General features: G+C 39.6%; 1 pseudogene; it reads left to right on the top strand.

Moving 5' to 3' along the window:
• The first annotated feature begins 18,031 nt into the window (after positions 1-18,031).
• On the top strand, positions 18,032-19,343 carry LOC132345389 (large ribosomal subunit protein eL38-like; annotated as a pseudogene).
• The last annotated feature ends 724 nt before the right edge of the window (positions 19,344-20,067 follow it).

The raw sequence follows: 20,067 nt of genomic DNA, 5'->3' as shown, positions 1-20,067 counted from the left end.
TGGGAAAAGAATTTGAAAAAGAATAGATTCATGTGTATGTATGACTGAAACTTTGTTGTGCTACTGAAACTAACACGACACTGTTAATTAACTCTTGTTCATTGTTCAGTTGCTCAGTCATGTTGCACTGTTTGTGATCCCATGGACTGCAGCATCCCAGGCTTCCCTGTCCTTCATTATCTCCCGGAGTTTGTTCGAACTCATCTCCATTGAGTCGGTGATACCACCCAACCATCTAATCCTCTGTTCCCCGCTCCTTCTCCTGCCCTCAATCTTTCCCAGAGAGTTTTTATTCATCAGACAAAACTGAGGACTTCAAGCCTGGGACACAGCATCTCAGATCACTCTGAGATACTGCTCCAAAGAAGTAAGGGAGAAGCCAGGATCCCATGGCTCAGCGGTAAAGAATATCCCTACAATGCAAGAGACACAGGAGATGCAGGTTCAATCCCTGGGTCAGGAAGATCCCCTGGAGGAGAAAACGGTAACCCACTCCAGTATTCTTGCCTGGAAAATTCCATGGACAGAGGAGTCTGGCGGTCTACAATCTATAGGATTGCGAAAAGTCAGACACAACTGAACACACACACACAGGATACATGAGTTTTTGTAAGAAAGACCAGGTAGTTGGAACATCAAAAATTATTATTAATTAGATCAAAAGAGCATTTAAACGTCAAGTAAATTCCACAAAACAACTTCTGAATGCCGGCAGAGGACATCAGGCACCCAGAAAAGCAACCCAACTCTTCGAAAGGAGGTAGGAAAAAATATTAAAAACAAAAAAAAAGAGACAAAAGAGGGAGGGACGGAGTTCCGTCCCGGGAAGGGAATCTTAAAAAGAGAGAAGTTTCCAAACATCAGGAAACCTTCTCACTGCCGAATCTGTGCCGAGCTTTGGAAGCACAGAGGGCAACATAACAGGGAGAAAAAATAAATAAACAATTTAAAACTCGCAGATTGCGAGCCCTACGGTAACTCCCCCAGCAGAGAAACAGCGCAGACGCCTGCATCCGCCATTAGCAAACCGGGGCTGGGCAGGGAGGCGCGGCGTGGGCTGCATCGCTGAGAGTAAGAATCTGGCCTGAATACCCTGAGTGCTATCTGAGCGAAATAATTTGGGCTAGCAAACCAGACTGTGGGATACCTACCACGCGAAAAGCCAGCCCTAACCTAAGACCGCCAGGCCCGCGCACGGAACAAAGGACTGAACAGAGATAGCCGGCTGCAGACCTTCCCCCTCCGGTGACAGGCAGCCAGAGCCGGAAGGGGGCAATCGCAGCCCCAGAGAGACATTATCTATAAAATTGTAAGCAGGCTTCTTTGCTAACTAAAACTTCTTGGGGGTCTGGACGGTCAACATCTGCCTGAGAAGGTGCGCCGGTTTTACATCCAGATAACCGAGTGGCGGGGAGGCGATAAGTCGCAGCATTGGCGCTCGCCTGGGAAGAGCAAATTGGCGCTCGGACCTGGGAAGAGCACAAAACGCAGGCCCAACTGAGTCTGCGCCTCTGAGGACTACCCGAGTGCCTGAACCTGAGCGGCTTGGACCTGGGAGGTGCATGCAGCCCAGGGCCAGCCTCGGATTGTTCCCGGCGGAACAACCTAGAGTCCGAGCAGAGTGGACAGGGAGGCTACATGCGCCGTGAGCAGGGGCAGACCCAGGGTGGCTGAGGCACTGCGAGCCCACGCCAGTGTTATTTGTCTGCAGCATCCCTCCCTCCCTCCCCACAGCGCGACTGAACAAGTAAGCCTAAAAAAAAAAAAAAAAAAAAAAAGTGTCCTCCACCGTGCCCTTTGAGTCAGGGCGGAAACCAGATACTGAAGAGACTAGCAAACAGAAGAAGATATAACAGAGGGAAACGCCTTGGAAGCTACAGGCAATAGATCAAAACCCTGTGGTTACTACGGACTACATAGGAAGGGGCCTATAGATCTTGAGAAATATAAATCTGACCAAGGAACTAGCCAAAAATGAACTGAACCCACAACACCCACAAAAAAAAAAAAAAAAGTCCTAGATATATTTTTATTATTTTTACGATCATTCTTTCTTTTTTTTTAATTAAAAAAAAAATTTTAAGTCCTCTATTGTTCCTTTAATTTTCACTTTTATAACCTATTACTTTGCAAAAAAAAAAAAAAAGACCCTATTTTTTTCTTCTTCAGCAAACTTCATATATATATATTTTATAATTTTTTGACCTTGTTTTTTTTTGTTTGTTTGTTTTTGTTTTTTTCTTCTTTTCTTTAACATTGTATTTTTGAAATTCCAAACTCTACTCTAGATTTTTAATTTTCGCTTTTTGGTATATGTTATCAATTTTGTACCTATAGTTTTTTTTTATATAATTTCTGTGACTTTTTTTTTTTTCTTCTTCTCTGTTTCTTTCTCTTCTTCCTTTATATAACATTGTATATCTGAAATTCCAAACTTTACTCTAGATTTTTAATTTATGCTTTTTGGTATTTGATACCAATTTTGTACCTGTATTTTCTTTATAATTTTTGTGACATTGTTCGTATTTGTTTGTTTGTTTTCTCTCTTTATTTTTCTTCTTCTTTTTTTTTTTTTTTTAACATTGTATTTTTGAAATTCCAAACTCTACTCTAGATTTTTAATTTTTGCTTTCTGGTATTAGTTATCAATTTTGTACCTGTACTTTCTTTATAATTTTCGCGACCTTGTTTGTTTTTGTTTGTTCGTTTTTTCTCTCTTTCTTTTCCTTCTTCTTTTCTTTAACATCGTATTTTTAAAATTCCAAACTCTACTCTAGATTTTTAATTTTCGCTTTCTGGTATTAGTTATCAATTTTGTACCTGTACTTTCTTTATAATTTTCGCGACCTTGTTTGTTTTCGTTTGTTCGTTCTTTCTCTCTTTCTTTTCCTTCTTCTTTTCTTTAACATCGTATTTTTGAAATTCCAAACTCTACTCTAGATTTTTAATTTTTGCTTTTATGTATTTGTTACCAATTTTGTACCTTTAAGGACCCAATCTTCAGGACCCATTTTTCACTAGGGAGTGAGATTACTGGCTTGACTGCTCTCTCTCCCTTTGGACCCTCCTTTTTCTCCACCAGGTCGCCTGTGTCTCCTCCCTAACCCCTCTCTACTCTACCCAACTCTGTGAATTTCTGTGTGTTCCAGACGGTGGAGAACACTTAGGGAACTGATTACTGGCTGGATCTGTCTCCCTCCTTTTCATTCCCCCCTTTTATCCTTCTGGCCACCTCTGTTACCTTCCTCCTTCTTCTCTTCTCTGTATAACCCCGTGAACATCTCTGAGTGGTCCAGTTGTGGAGTGCACATAAGGAAGTGACTACTGGCTAGCCCACTCTCTCCACTATTGATTCACCTCATCTCATTTGGGTCACCTCTAACTCCCTCCTCCCTCTTCTCTTCTCCATGTAACCCTGTGAACCTCTCTGAGTGACCCTCACTGTAGAGAAACTTATCATCTTTAATGTAGATGTTTTATCAATGGTGCTGTATAGAAGGAGAAGTTTTGAAACTACTGTAAAAATAAGACCGATAATCGGAAGCAGGAGACTTAAGTCCAAACCCTGACTCCAGGGAACTCCTGACTCCAAGGAACATTCATTCACAGGAGCTCATCAAATGCCTCCATACCGACACTGAAACCAAGCACCACACAAGGGCCAATAAGTTCCAGGGCAAGACATACCAAGCAAATTCTCCAGCAACAAAGGAACACAGCCCTGAGCTTCAAGATACAGGCTGCCCAAAGTCACCCCAAAACTATAGACATCTCATAACTCATTACTGGACATTTCATTGCACTCCAGAGAGAAGAAATACAGCTCCACCCACCAGAACACCGACACAAGCTTCCCTAACCAGGAAACCTTGACAAACCACCTGTACAAACCCACACACAGCGAGGAAACACCACAATAAAGAGAACTCCACAAACTGCCAGAATACAGAAAGGACACCCCAAACTCAGCAATTTAAACAAGATGAAGAGACAGAGGAATACTCAGCAGATAAAGGAACAGGATAAATGCCCACCAAACCAAACAAAAGAGGAAGAGATAGGGAATCTACCTGATAAAGAATTCCGAATAATGATAGTGAAATTGATCCAAAATCTTGAAACTAAAATGGAATCACAGATAAATAGCCTGGAGACAAGGATTGAGAAGATGCAAGAAAGGTTTAACAAGGACCTAGAAGAAATAAAAAAGAGTCAATATATAATGAATAATGCAATAAGTGAAATTAAAAACACTCTGGAGGCAACAAATAGTAGAATAACAGAGGCAGAAGACAGGATTAGTGAATTAGAAGATAGAATGGTAGAAATAAATGAATCAGAGAGGATAAAAGAAAAACGAATTAAAAGAAATGAGGACAATCTCAGAGACCTCCAGGACAATATTAAACGCTACAACATTCGAATCATAGGGGTTCCAGAAGAAGAAGACAAAAAGAAAGACCATGAGAAAATACTTGAGGAGATAATAGTGGAAAACTTCCCTAAAATGGGGAAGGAAATAATCACCCAAGTCCAAGAAACCCAGAGAGTCCCAAACAGGATAAACCCAAGGAGAAACACCCCAAGACACATATTAATCAAATTAACAAATATCAAACACAAAGAACAAATATTAAAAGCAGCAAGGGAAAAACAACAAATAACACACAAGGGAATTCCCATAAGGATAACAGCTGATCTTTCAATAGAAACTCTTCAAGCCAGGAGGGAATGGCAAGACATACTTAAAATGATGAAAGAAAATAACCTACAGCCCAGATTATTGTACCCAGCAAGGATCTCATTCAAGTATGAAGGAGAAATCAAAAGCTTTTCAGACAAGCAAAAGCTGAGAGAATTCTGCACCACCAAACCAGCTCTCCAACAAATACTAAAGGATATTCTCTAGACAGGAAACACAAAAATGGTGTATAAACTCGAACCCAAAACAATAAAGTAAATGGCAACGGGAACATACTTATCAGTAATTACCTTAAACGTAAATGGGTTGAATGCCCCAACCAAAAGACAAAGACTGGCTGAATGGATACAAAAACAAGACCCCTACATATGTTGTCTACAAGAGACCCACCTCAAAACAGGGGACACATACAGACTGAAAGTGAAGGGCTGGAAAAAGATTTTCCATGCAAATAGGGACCAAAAGAAAGCAGGAGTAGCAATACTCATATCAGATAAAATAGACTTTAAAACAAAGGCTGTGAAAAGAGACAAAAAAGGTCACTACATAATGATCAAAGGTTCAATCCAAGAAGAAGATATAACAATTATAAATATATATGCACCCAACACGGGAGCACCACAGTACGTAAGACAAATGCTAACAAGTATGAAAGGAGAAATTAACAATAACACAATAATAGTGGGAGACTTTAATACCCCACTTACACCTATGGATAGATCAACTAAACAGAAAATTAACAAGGAAACACAAACTTTAAATGATACAATAGACCAGCCAGACCTAATTGATATCTATAGGTCATTTCATCCCAAAACAATGAATTTCACCTTTTTCTCAAGCGCACATGGAACCTTCTCCAGGATAGATCACATCCTGGGCCATAAAGCTAGCCTTGGTAAATTCAAAAAGATAGAAATCATTCCAAGCATTTTTTCTGACCACAATGCAGTAAGATTAGATCTCAATTACAGGAGAAAAACTATTAAAAATTCCAACATATGGAGGCTGAACAACACGCTGCTGAATAACCAACAAATCACAGAAGAAATCAAAAAAGAAATCAAAATTTGCATAGAAACGAATGAAAATGAAAACACAACAACCCAAAACCTGTGGGACACAGTAAAAGCAGTCCTAAGGGGAAAGTTCATAGCAATACAGGCACACCTCAAGAAACAAGAAAAAAGTCAAATAAATAACCTAACTCTACACCTAAAGCAACTAGAAAAGGAAGAAATGAAGAACCCCAGGGTTAGTAGAAGGAAAGAAATCTTAAAAATTAGAGCAGAAATAAATGCAAAAGAAACAAAAGAGACCATAGCAAAAATCAACAAAACCAAAAGCTGGTTCTTTGAAAGGATAAATAAAATTGACAAACCATTAGCCAGACTCATCAAGAAACAAAGGGAGAAAAATCAAATCAACAAAATTAGAAACGAAAATGGAGAGATCACAACAGACAACACAGAAATACAAAGGATCATAAAAGAGTACTATCAACAATTATATGCCAATAAAATGGACAACGTGGAAGAAATGGACAAATTCTTAGAAAAGTACAACTTTCCAAAACTGGACCAGGAAGAAATAGAAAATCTTAACAGACCCATCACAAGCATGGAAATTGAAACTGTAATCAAAAATCTTCCAGCAAACAAAAGCCCAGGTCCAGATGGCTTCACAGCTGAATTCTACCAAAAATTTAGAGAAGAGCTAACACCTATCCTGCTTAAACTCTTCCAGAAAATTGCAGAGGAAGGTAAACTTCCAAACTCATTCTATGAGGCCACCATCACCCTAATACCAAAACCTGACAAAGATGCCACAAAAAAAGAAAACTACAGGCCAATATCACTGATGAACATAGATGCAAAAATCCTAAACAAAATTCTAGCAATCATAATCCAACAACACATTAAAAAGATCATACACCATGATCAAGTGGGCTTTATCCCAGGGATGCAAGGATTCTTCAATATCCGCAAATCAATCAATGTAATACACCACATTAACAAATTGAAAAATAAAAACCATATGATTATCTCAATAGATGCAGAGAAAGCCTTTGACAAAATTCAACATCCATTTATGATAAAAACTCTCCAGAAAGCAGGAATAGAAGGAACATACCTCAACATAATAAAAGCTATATATGACAAACCCACTGCAAACATTATCCTCAATGGTGAAAAATTGAAAGCATTTCCTCTAAAGTCAGGAACAAGACAAGGGTGCCCACTTTCACCATTACTATTCAACATAGTTTTGGAAATTTTGGCCACAGCAATCAGAGCAGAAAAAGAAATAAAAGGAATCCAAATCGGAAAAGAAGAAGTAAAACTCTCACTATTTGCAGATGACATGATCCTCTACATAGAAAACCCTAAAGAGTCCACCAGAAAATTACTAGAAATAATCAATGACTACAGTAAAGTTGCAGGATATAAAATCAACACACAGAAATCCCTTGCATTCCTATACACTAATAATGAGAAAACAGAAAGAGAAATTAAGGAAACAATTCCATTCACCATTGCAACAGAAAGAATAAAATACTTAGGAATATATCTACCTAAAGAAACTAAAGACCTATATATAGAAAACTATAAAACACTGGTGAAAGAAATCAAAGAGGACACTAATAGATGGAGAAATATACCATGTTCATGGATTGGAAGAATCAATATAGTGAAAATGAGTATACTACCCAAAGCAATTTATAGATTCAACGCAATCCCTATCAAGCTACCAACAGTATTCTTCACAGAGCTAGAACAAATAATTTCACAATTTGTATGGAAATACAAAAAACCTCGAATAGCCAAAGCGATCTTGAGAAAGAAGAATGGAACTGGAGGAATCAACCTACCTGACTTCAGGCTCTACTACAAAGCCACAGTTATCAAGACAGTATGGTACTGGCACAAAGACAGAAATATTGATCAATGGAACAAAATAGAAAGCCCAGAGATAAATCCACGCACATATGGACACCTTATCTTCGACAAAGGAGGCAAGAATATACAATGGATTAAAGACAATCTCTTTAACAAGTGGTGCTGGGAAATCTGGTCAACCACTTGTAAAAGAATGAAACTGGACCACTTTCTAACACCATACACAAAAATAAACTCAAAATGGATTAAAGATCTAAATGTAAGACCAGAAACTATAAAACTCCTAGAGGAGAACATAGGCAAAACACTCTCCGACATACATCACAGCAGGATCCTCTATGACCCACCTCCCAGAATATTGGAAATAAAAACAAAAATAAACAAATGGGACCTAATTAACCTTAAAAGCTTCTGCACATCAAAGGAAACTATTAGCAAGGTGAAAAGACAGCCTTCAGAATGGGAGAAAATAATAGCAAATGAAGCAACCGACAAACAACTAATCTCAAAAATATACAAGCAACTCCTACAGCTCAACTCCAGAAAAATAAACGACCCAATCAAAAAATGGGCCAAAGAACTAAATAGACATTTCTCCAAAGAAGACATACAGATGGCTAACAAACACATGAAAAGATGCTCAACATCACTCATTATCAGAGAAATGCAAATCAAAACCACTATGAGGTACCATTTCACACCAGTCAGAATGGCTGCGATCCAAAAGTCTACAAATAATAAATGCTGGAGAGGGTGTGGAGAAAAGGGAACCCTCTTACACTGTTGGTGGGAATGCAAACTAGTACAGCCACTATGGAGAACAGTGTGGAGATTCCTTAAAAAACTGGAAATAGAACTGCCTTATGATCCAGCAATCCCACTGCTGGGCATACACACTGAGGAAACCAGAAGGGAAAGAGACACGTGTACCCCAATGTTCATCGCAGCACTGTTTATAATAGCCAGGACATGGAAGCAACCTAGATGTCCATCAGCAGATGAATGGATAAGAAAGCTGTGGTACATATACACAATGGAGTATTACTCAGCCATTAAAAAGAATACATTTGAATCAGTTCTAATGAGGTGGATGAAACTGGAGCCTATCATACAGAGTGAAGTAAGCCAGAAGGAAAAACATAAATACAGTATACTAACGCATGTATATGGAATTTAGAAAGATGGTAACAATAACTCTGTATACGAGACAGCAAAAGAGACACTGATGTATAGAACAGTCTTATGGACTCTGTGGGAGAGGGAGAGGGTGGGAAGATTTGGGAGAATGGCATTGAAACATGTAAAATATCATGTAGGAAACGAGTTGCCAATCCAGGTTCGATGCACGATGCTGGATGCTTGGGGCTGGTGCACTGGACGGCCCAGAGGGATGGTATGGGGAGGGAGGAGGGAGGAGGGTTCGGGATGGGGAACACATGTATACCTGTGGCGGAGTCATTATGATATTTGACAAAACTAATACAATTATGTAAAGTTTAAAAATAAAATAAAATTAGAAAAAAAAAAAAATAGCCAAGACATGGAAGCAACCTAGATGTCCATCAGCAGATGAATGGATAAGAAAGCTGTGGTACATATACACAATGGAGTATTACTCAGCCATTAAAAAGAATACATTTGAATCAGTTCTAATGAGGTGGATGAAACTGGAGCCTATTATACAGAGTGAAGTAAGCCAGAAGGAAAAACATAAATACAGTATTCTAACGCATATATATGGAATTTAGAAAGATGGTAACAATAACCCTGTGTACGAGACAGCAAAAGAGACACTGATGTATAGAACAGTCTTATGGACTCTGTGGGAGAGGGAGAGGGTGGGAAGATTTGGGAGAATGACATTGTAACATATAAAATATCATGTAAGAAACGAGTTCCCAGTCCAGGTTCGATGCACGATACTGGATGCTTGGGGCTAGTGCACTGGGACGACCCAGAGGGATGGTATGGGGAGGGAGGAGGGAGGAGGGTTCAGGATGGGGAACACATGTATACCTGTGGTGGATTCATTTTGATATTTGGCAAAACTAATACAATTATGTAAAGTTTAAAAATAAAATAAAATTTAAAAAAAAAATTATTATTAATTAAAGAAAACCAGATCTCTCAAGTTAGGGAATTTAGTGCTTTTCTCTATGTCTCTGTGTCTCTATTTCTGTTTTGCAAATAATATCATCTATACCATTTCCAGGTTCCACATATTTGTGTTAATATATGATATTTATTTTTCTCTTTCTGATTTACTTCACTTGGTATGACAGTCTCTAGGTCCATCCATGTCTCTACAAAGACATAGAGATGGCCAAAAAACACATGAAAAATGCTCAGCATCACTAATTATTAGATAAATGCAAATCAAATCTATAATGAGGTATCACCTCACACCTGTCAGAATGGCCATCTTTTAAAAATCTATGAACAATAAATGCTGGGGAGGTTGTGGAGAAAGGGAACCCTCTTGCATTGTTGGTGTGAGTGTAAATTGGTACAACCGCTATGAAGAACAGTATGGAGGTTCCTTAAAAGATTAAAAATAAAACTACCATATGGCCTAACAATCCCACTTCTGGGCATATATCTGGAGAAAACCATAATTCCAAAAGGTACATGTATCCCCAATGTTCATTGCAGCACTGTTTACAATAACCAAAACATGGAAGAAACCTAAATGTCCATCAACAGAGGAATAGATAAAGAAGATGTGGTACATATATACAATGGAATATTACTCAGCCATAAAAAGGAATGAAATTGGGTCATTTGTAGAGATGTGGACATCCTGTTTCTATCCTAAGTTCCCTCAAGGCTTGGAGTGGCTGTAATGTGATGGTTTGATGGCTGCAAATTTTGTTACTAATATGGCAGGCTATATTTTTCAGTCACACCCCCCATGCACACACAAGGTGCAGTTTTCACCCATGACTTTTCAGGTCCTTCTTCCCTTGGGTAGGACAATCCTGAGACTGGTATGTTGCATTATCTCTCAGAGTTTTTCCACGTGATAACTAGTTTAATAGTGCACCTTTCATTACTTTCTGCTCTTTTTCTGTCATTTCTCTACTTCCCTTTCCAGTGTTCCCTCCCAGCTGCCCAACTAAAAGTATTTTCTTTGGATTCTTTTTGTCTGGAATTAAAATCAGGCAAAATTTGGTTGAGAAAGCTCTAATCCCCCTCCAAATAATGGAGCTGCTTCTTGTTATTTGGTCTGAATGTCCCTATATCTGTTTCAGACTCATCGCAATGTTGATATTTTTTCAGTCTCTTGGAAACTAACTTCTTTGAAACCATGCATCTTTAATTAAAGCTTTAAAGGAGATGACTGATCCTAAAACTGATGCTCCAATACTTTGACCACCTGATGCAAAGAGCCGACTCATTGGGAAAGACCCTACTGCTGGGAAACATTGAAGGCAGGAGGAGAAAGGGACAACAGAGGATGAAATGGTTGGATGGCATCACCAATTCAATGGACATGTGTTTGAGCAAACTCCAGGAGATAAGGACAGGGAAGCCTGGCATGCTGCAGTCCATGGGGTCACAGAATCGGAAACTACTGAGCTACTGAACAACAAAAACAAATTGCAATACTGGAGTAGGGATATTCCACCCTCTGAGACCATTGCTTTTGCTATTCCTATCTACCACTTGCAATATTAACGCTACCAATTTCAAAAATACCTTCTAGAGATGCAGGAAGACCACCTTTTCTTCATAGCAAACTGTGCTTTGTTGGTTTGTTTGTCAAAAGCAATATTTGATGGTGAGAGATAGAGGATGGGCAATGGGAGTTATAGAGAAAGCATGTACTGCGTGCATCATGACATCTACAATGGCATAGCAGAACTAAGAACTAAGAGCTGTGCAGGCACAGGCCTAATTCTGGCTCTTTTAATGACAGTGCTTGTTAACTTGGGCAAACTTACTTATCTGTGAACAATCATATAATAAATTAACAGCAAGTACTGTTAACTCTGCCTCCAATGTATATCTCAATCTACCTACTTCTTTCTATATGTTCTATCACCTAAGCCAGACCACTAATTTCCTATCTAGAGTTTAGTAACAGCTTCCTCTGGCTTTCTTGTTTCTCTGCTGGCCCCACTACAATTTATCCAAGATACCAAAGCAGAGGTATATGTAAGAATTTAAATTTGATGCAATCCCCTGTTCAAAGCTCCTAATGGTTTTCCACCCCACTTAGAAAAAATATCCATACTTATAACGACCCTCTTGATATTAACCTCCCCCCGCCAAACCTGTCTTACTTTGTTGTGGCTGGCAGAGTCTGAGGTGGCCCCCCATGACCCCTTCCTCTGGTATTCACACCTTGTGTAATCTTCCCCCGTTTAATAGATGGGGCCTGGAAGTGTTTTTACTCAATAAAATGCAGCAAAGGTGATGGAGTGCTCCTACACCAATAACATTTCATAAGATTGTAAGCCATCTCACAAGGAGACTCTCTCTCCCTTGCTAGCTTTGAGGAAGCAAGCAGCCATGTAGGAAAAGCTCACATGACAAGGAACTGAAGGCAGCCTCCAGCTGACACCAGCAAGAAATGAAGGCCTTTGTCCAACAGCCTAAAAGGAACTGAGTTCTGTCAACAACTTCATGAACTTGGAAGTCAGTCCTCAGATGAGCCTCAGATGAGAACCCAGCCCTCACCTTGCTCAGAAGACCCAGCAAAGCTGTGCCTGGATTTCTGATTCACAGAAACTGTGTCATTTTAAGCTGATAAATATGCAGTAGTATTGTTAATGCAACAATAGGTAATTCTTGTCTTCCACCACACTCCTCTTCATCCTCTATAATCTACCTACACTGAGCCTTTTTGCTGGTGTCCCCATATGTCAAGGTTATTCCCTTCTAAGGGCCCTTACACTTGCCATGCTGTCTGTTTAGGAGGTTCCTAACCCAACTCTTCACTTAGTCGACTTTATCTTGCCATTCAGGTCTCAACTGTAGTGTTCATTCTTATCTACCTAACTAAGTAGCAACCCTGACATTAGCACATTATACAGTTTTAGTTTTCTGCATAAAGCTTTTTACTACCAATAAAAATTTATTTAGTTTCCTTACTTTGTTGTTGTGTTAGTAGCTCAGTCATGCCTGACTCTTTGTGACCCTGTGGACTTTAGCCCACCAGACTCCTCAGTCCATTGGATTCTCCAGGCAGGAATACTGGAGCTATTCAAGACCGAGGATCTTGTCTATCTTGTATGTCTGGAACCTAAAAACAGTGCCCAGCAACATTCCATAAACACTTGTTATCACTGAATGAGCATTGGGCAATATTTAAGCTTCATCCAGTGATAAAATGATCTCAGGTCCAGAAAAGGGCATATGCAAAGTTGTTCATTGTAACTGTATTCGTGGCACAGTGAGTGGGGGATAATTTGGATGCCCATCACTGGGAGGATTGATTAGTAAAATATGGTAGATGCACACGTGGAGCACTGTGCAGCAATTAGAAGCAACAGATCAGATATACACACTGAAATACGGTTGGACTGAAAGCATAGCACCCAAGACTTGGATGTATAAGATGCACATTTTTATAAATAAAAATACACATTTTGTAAGAACAATACAAAAAGATAGAACCACATTAAAGTTAAATAGAATTCTTTCATATAGGAGAGGAAGGAGATACAAGTGGGAATAAGGCTAAGAGGGCGTAAAAGAAACAAGAGAAGGACCTTGCTCAGACTACTGATGGAGTCTAGATAATGTACTAGAATTGGGCTGTATGATTAATTCAGTCTTCTGCACCTGCTAAGGCCAAATAAAATCGTGTGATTCAGAGATCATAGGAGACACCAGAAAGTATCACTAATAATGACTGTTGGATTAAATACTAGAAGGTGACCAACACTAGAAGGTTCCCTCCTTGGTCCCTTCTCCCTCCTGACCAACACTAGAAGACTCTCACCATTCCCTCATTCTCCTTATGGAATCAAGCATCTAAGTGCTTCCAAATTTTCTCTCAAATAGTCTCCACCTCTCTTAGATTTCCTTTATGGTTAGACTCAGGTTCAATTGTCATGACACAGTCGCTTCACAAGTCTGTGCCCTTTTCTTAGAAAGTATATAATATCTGATTACCTCTCTTTGAGTGATGTACAGCTATTAGTGATCAATGCTGTAGTCTTTAACATCAAACAAGGTCTCTTTAGTCTTTGATGATCTCAGGCTAATTTTCTAGTATATTCCTAAGGAAGAGTTCGTGGCAACAATATTCTCTGAGTTTTTAAATGTTCATAATGGTTTGCCTATAGCCTTTAGCGTTGAAAGTCAGCTCAGATCAGATCAGATCAGTTGCTCAGTCACGTCCGACTCTTTGCGACTCCATGAATCGCAGCACGCCAGGCCTCCCTGTCCATCACCAACTCCCGGAGTTCACTCAGACTCACGTCCATCAAGTTGGTGATGCCATCCAGCCATCTCATCCTCTGTCGTCCCCTTCTCCTCCTGCCCCCAATCCCTCCCAGCATCAGAGTCTTTTCCAATGAGTCAACTCTTCACATGAGGTGGCCAAAGTACTGGAGTTTCAGCTTTAGCATCATTCCTTCCAAAGAAATCCCAGGGCTGATCTCCTTTAGAATGGACTGGTTGGATCTCCTTGCAGTCCAAGGGACTCTCAAGAGTCTTCTCCAACACCACAGTTCAAAAGCATCAATTCTTCGGCACTCAGCCTTCTTCACAGTCCAACTCTCACATCCATACATGACCACAGGAAAAACCATAGCCTTGACTAGACGAACCTTTGTTGGCAAAGTAGTGTCTCTGCTTTTGAATATGCTATCTAGGTTGGTCATAACTTTCCTTCCAAGGAGCAAGCGTCTTTTAATTTCATGGCTGCAGTCACCATCTGTGGTGATTTTGGAGCCCAGAAAAATAAAGTCTGACACTGTTTCCACTCTTTCCCCATCTATTTCCCATGAAGTGATGGAACGGGATGCCATGATCTTCGTTTTCTGAAGGTTGAGCTTTAAGCCCACTTTTTCACTCTCCACTTTCACTTTCATCAAGAGGCTTTTTAGTTCCTCTTCACTTTCTGCCATAAGGGTGGTGTCATCTGCATATCTGAGGTTATTGATATTTCTCCCAGCAATCTTGATTCCAGCTTGTGTTTCTTCCAGTCCAGCGTTTCTCATGATGTACTCTGCATAGAAGTTAAATAAACAGGGTGACAATATACAGCCTTGACATACTCCTTTCCCAGTTTGGAACCAGTCTGTTGTTCCATGTCCAGTTCTAACTGTTGCTTCCTGACCTGCATACAAATTTCTCAAGAGGCAGATCAGGTGGTCTGGTATTCCCATCTCTCTCAGAATTTTCCACAGTTTATTGTGATCCACACAGTCAAAGGCTTTGGCATAGTCAATAAAGCAGAAATGATGCTTTCCTGGAACTCTCTTGCTTTTTCGATGATCCAGCGGATGTTGGCAATTTGATCTCTGGTTCCTCTGCCTTTTCTAAAACCAGCTTGAACATCAGGAAGTTCACGGTTCACGTATTGCTGAAGCCTGGCTTGGAGAATTTTGAGCATTACTTTACTATCATGTGAGATGAGTGCAATTGTGTGGTAGTTTGAGCATTCTTTGGCATTGCCTTTCTTTGGGATTGGAATGAAAACTGACCTTTTCCAGCCCTGTGGCCACTGCTGAGTTTTCCAAATTTGCTGGCATATTGAGTGCAGCACTTTCACAGCATCATCTTTCAGGATTTGGAATAGCTCCACTGGAATTCCATCACCTCCACTAGCTCTGTTCATAGTGATGCTTTCTAAGGCCCACTTGACTTCACATTCCAGGATGTCTGGCTCTAGGTCAGTGATCACACCATCGTGATTATCTGGGTTGTGAAGATCTTTTTTGTACAGTTCTTCTGTGTATTCTTGCCATCTCTTCTTAATATCTTCTGCTTCTGTTAGGTCCATACCATTTCTGTCCTTTATCAAGCTCATCTTTGCATGAAATGTTCCTTTGGTATCTCTGATTTTCTTGAAGAGATCCCTAGTCTTTCCCATTCTGTTGTTTTCCTCTATTTCTTTGCATTGATCGCTGAGGAAGGCTTTCTTATCTCTCCTTGCTATTCTTTGGAACTCTGTATTCAGATGTTTATATCTTTCCTTTTCTCCTTTGCTTTTTGCTTCTCTTCTTTTCACAGCTATTTGTAAGGCCTCCCAAGACAGCCATTTTGCTTTTTTGCATTTCTTTTCCATGGGGATGGTCTTGATCCCTGTCTCCTGTACAATGTCACGAACCTCATTCCATAGTTCATCAGGCACTCTATCTATCAGATCTAGGCCCTTAAATCTATTTCTCACTTCCACTGTATAATCATAAGGGATTTGATTTAGGTCATACCTGAATGGTCTAGTGGTTTTCCCTACTTTCTTCAATTTAAGTCTGAATTTGGCAATAAGGTGTTCATGGTCTGAGCCACAGTCAGCTCCTGGTCTTGTTTTTGCTGACTGTATACAGCTTCTCCATCTTTGGCTGCAAAGAATATAATCAATCTGATTTTGGTGTTGGCCATCTGGTGATGTCCATGTATAGAGTCTTCTCTTGTGTTGTTGGAAGAGGGTGTTTGTTATCTTTGGCACACATTTTCTTTGCTTAACACACGATGAATTTCCAAACTTCTGTGTTCCAGCTTATAACTTTCTCCACCTGGAAAATTTCCTTCTTACTTGTCATCTGTCAAACTCTATTCAGCCAACTGGGCTTTCTACTACTAAAAAAGCATTCCTATCTCTCTTTGACAGAGTTAAGTTCTGTTTTCAATAGTGCGACTTTAGGAACTTCCCTCATGGTCCAGGGGCTAAGACTCACCACTTGCAAAGCAGGGGCCCAGGTTCAATCCCTGTTCAGGCAGCTAGATTCCACATGCCACAACTAAGAGTTTGCATGCCACGACTAAGGATTCCACATGCCACAAGAAAGACCCAGCACAGCCAAATAAATAAAATTTTTTTTTTAAATATTGAAACTTTATACATTTCTCTCTTATACCACTCAACATAGCATACGTAACTACAACTTACTAAGTACTTCCTGTGTGCCAAGCACAGTTGCAGTGAACTAATTACATGTAGTGCACTATATACACACTTGTACATATGTGTTCTTGCTCTGGAATTTAAAACTGCCTAATATTTGTATTTACCTAGAAAACTAGGAAAACAAAAGAAATTTATGTTTTACTCTTTCTCTGGTGGCCTCATTTAATTTTCAATCACCATGAAACAGTGTCAGACTTCATTTTTTGGGGCTCCAAAATCACTGCAGATGGTGATTGCAGCCATGAAATTAAAAGATGCTTACTCCTTGGAAGGAAAGTTATGACCAAGCTAGACAGCATATTAAAAAGCAGAGACATTACTTTTTCAACAAAGGTCCATTTAGTCAAGGCTATGGTTTTTCCAGTGGTCATGTATGGATGTGAGAGTTGGACTGTGAAGAAAGCTGAGTGCCGAAGAATTGATGCTTTTGAACTGTGGTGTTGGAGAAGACTCTTGAGAGTCCCTTGGACTGCAAGGAGATCCAACCAGTCCATTCTAAAGGAGATCAGCCCTGGGATTTCTTTGGAAGGAATGATGCTAAAGCTGAAACTCCAGTACTTTGGCCACCTCATGTGAAGAGTTGACTCATTGGAAAAGACTCTGATGCTGGGAGGGATTGGGGGCAGGAGGAAAAGGGTGACAGAGGATGAGATGGCTGGATGGCATCACCGACTCAATGGACGTGAGTCTGAGTGAACTCCGGGAGTTGGTGATGGACAGGGAGGCCTGGCGTGCTGCGATTCATGGGGTTGCAAAGTGTCGGACACGACTGAGCGACTGAACTGAACTGAACTGATACCATCCCTGAACTTTCATCCAGTTGCCTCTATCTTAGTACATGCCAACACCTCGGGTACTTCAGAGTTTGTTTTCCTGAAGACACTTTTCTTAAAGCTTTCTAAGCTGCTTCAGTCTGGGCTGCAGGCTCTCAGGTGCTGATATCAGAGGTTATCTTCACAGTCACCTGGGAATTCCCTTTGCCTCTTTTTTTGTTATGGATTTCCTATTTTCTGGATCTTAGCCATTTTCTTCAATTAATTTCCTGTAACTCAACTACTAGAGATTAAAACTTACTCTATCCTCACATGTGATTGATAGAGTGCCTACTTTTTTTTTTTTTAACTTTACATAATTGTTTTAATTTTGCCAAATATCAAAATGAATCCACCACAGGTATAGTTTTTAATTGGAGGATAATCGGTTTACAATATTGTGTTGTTTTTGCCATACTACATTAATCAGCCATAGGTATACAAATGTCCCCTCCCTCATGAACCTCCCTCCCAACTCCCACCCCTCTAGGTTGTCACAGAGCCCCTGACTTGAGCTCCTTGAGCTGCTATGGAGAACAGTATGGAGATTCTTTTAAAAATTAGGAATAAAACTGCCATATTACCAACAATCCCACTGCTGGGCATATATTCTGAGAAAACCATAATTGAAAGAGACACATGTACCCCAATATTCATGGTAATACTATTTACAACAGCTAGGGTGTGGAAGAAACCTAGATGTCCATCAACAGATGAATGGATAAAGAAGTTGTGGTACATATATGCAATGGAATATTACTCAACCATAAAAAGAATAACTTTGAGTCAGTCCTAATGAGGTGGATAAACCAAGAGCCTGTTATACCGAGTGAAGTAAGTCAGAAAGAGAAAAACAAATATCGCAATGCATATATATAGAATCTAGCAAGATGGGCCTGATGAGTCTATTTGCAGGGCAGCAATGGAGTGCCTACTTTTTAATTCCAGGCTGATGATTTTTTCTCTCCAAATATTGAAGACAATGTTCTACTGTCTTCCAGTTTTCGGTGCTGCTGTTGAGTAGCCAGTGCCATGATGATTTTGAGTCCTTTACAGGTGGTTTTGTTTTAAACCTGAAAGCTTTTCTGATCCTCTTTTTATCCCAGGGTCCTGAAATTTCTAAGTGAAGTGGCCTAGTGTATTCAGCGGGCCCTACCAATCAGACACTCAATTCTGAGAAATTTTTTAAAATTTTTTCTCCAATAACTGCCTCCTCTCTACTTTGCTTTTTCTCTCTCCACGGAATGCTTATCATTCAGATGTTCTGTCTCTTGAGCTGATTTTCTAATTTTCTTCTATTTGCTTTCCTAATTTTCATTACTTTGTCTTTTTGTTCTATTTTCAGAGACATTTCCTCACCTTTAATTTATGATCTTACTCTTTAAAGAGGTTTTCAGTCCATCATTTTATATTTCTTAAAATGCAATTATGAAACAAATAAATACCAGCACCTAGTATAGCGCCTCACATGGCACTAGGTGCTGAGTACAGAGTTCTTGAAAAATGAATGTATTTCAACCCCCAACCTGGCTCTTGGAGTTAAAACATCAAAATAGCTACAGTAGCTTTTCCCCTTTTTTCTTGCTTCCTCCCACTCTGGGATTGGTTGGCCTGAGCACTCTCCTGTTTGCCCAATGAAACTGAGGAAATCAAGGACTTTGTGCTCACAACCAGGTGAAATAATGCCAAATCTGTCAAGATGAAGAGAATCATGGACAATCCAGAGTTTAAAGCTTGAGATAGCAGATACATCTAAACCTTAATCGTCACAGACCAAGAGAAGGCAGAGAAACTAGAAAGCTGTCCCTTCCCCAGGTTTGGCAGTGAAGAAGCTGAAATGAACCAGGCATGCTAATCTGAACTATATTTAAATGTTTTTTTATTCTTAAAAAAAAAAAAAAAGCAGCTGGCAATAGGCTTCATGAATTTCTCATTGCCCTCTTTTTCTTAGAAATAATTACTACTATTTAGTTTTTTAAAAAGAGATTTTTTTATGTGGACTATTTTCAAAACATCTTTATTGAATTTGTTATAATATTGCTTCCATTTTATGTTTTTTGGCTGCAAAACATGTGAGATCTTAGCTCCCTGACCAGGGAATTGAACCCTCACCCCTGCATTGGAAGGTGAAGTCTTAACCACTGGTCCTCCAGGCAAATACCTACTGTTTAGTTTTAAAAGTACTTTTTTTTTTAAATTTCATTATATAACTTTTATTGTGAAACATTTTAGGCATACCAAAAGCCCCACAGAGAATTATTAATATATAACAAACATCTACTACTCAGCCCAAGAGATAAAGCTTTCAAGTGTCATTGACGCCCCCACCACACCATGTGTCCCCTTCCTAATCTTATTACCTTTCCTCGCATCCCTCTTATGAATTGATGTTTATCATGGTCACACATTAAAAATATGTTTGCTATGTATGTATTGATTGTTGTTATTTTTAGTTGCTGAGTTGTGTCTGACTCTTCACCATACCATGGACTGTAACCCTCCAGGCTCCTCTGTCCATGGAATTTCCCAGGCAAGAATACTGGAGTGGGTTGCCACCTCCCTCTC

This window comes from Bos taurus, chromosome 5 (assembly GCF_002263795.3).
Source record: "Bos taurus isolate L1 Dominette 01449 registration number 42190680 breed Hereford chromosome 5, ARS-UCD2.0, whole genome shotgun sequence".
NCBI lineage: Eukaryota > Metazoa > Chordata > Mammalia > Artiodactyla > Bovidae > Bos > Bos taurus.
This window is presented reverse-complemented; position numbering and strand designations above follow the sequence as displayed.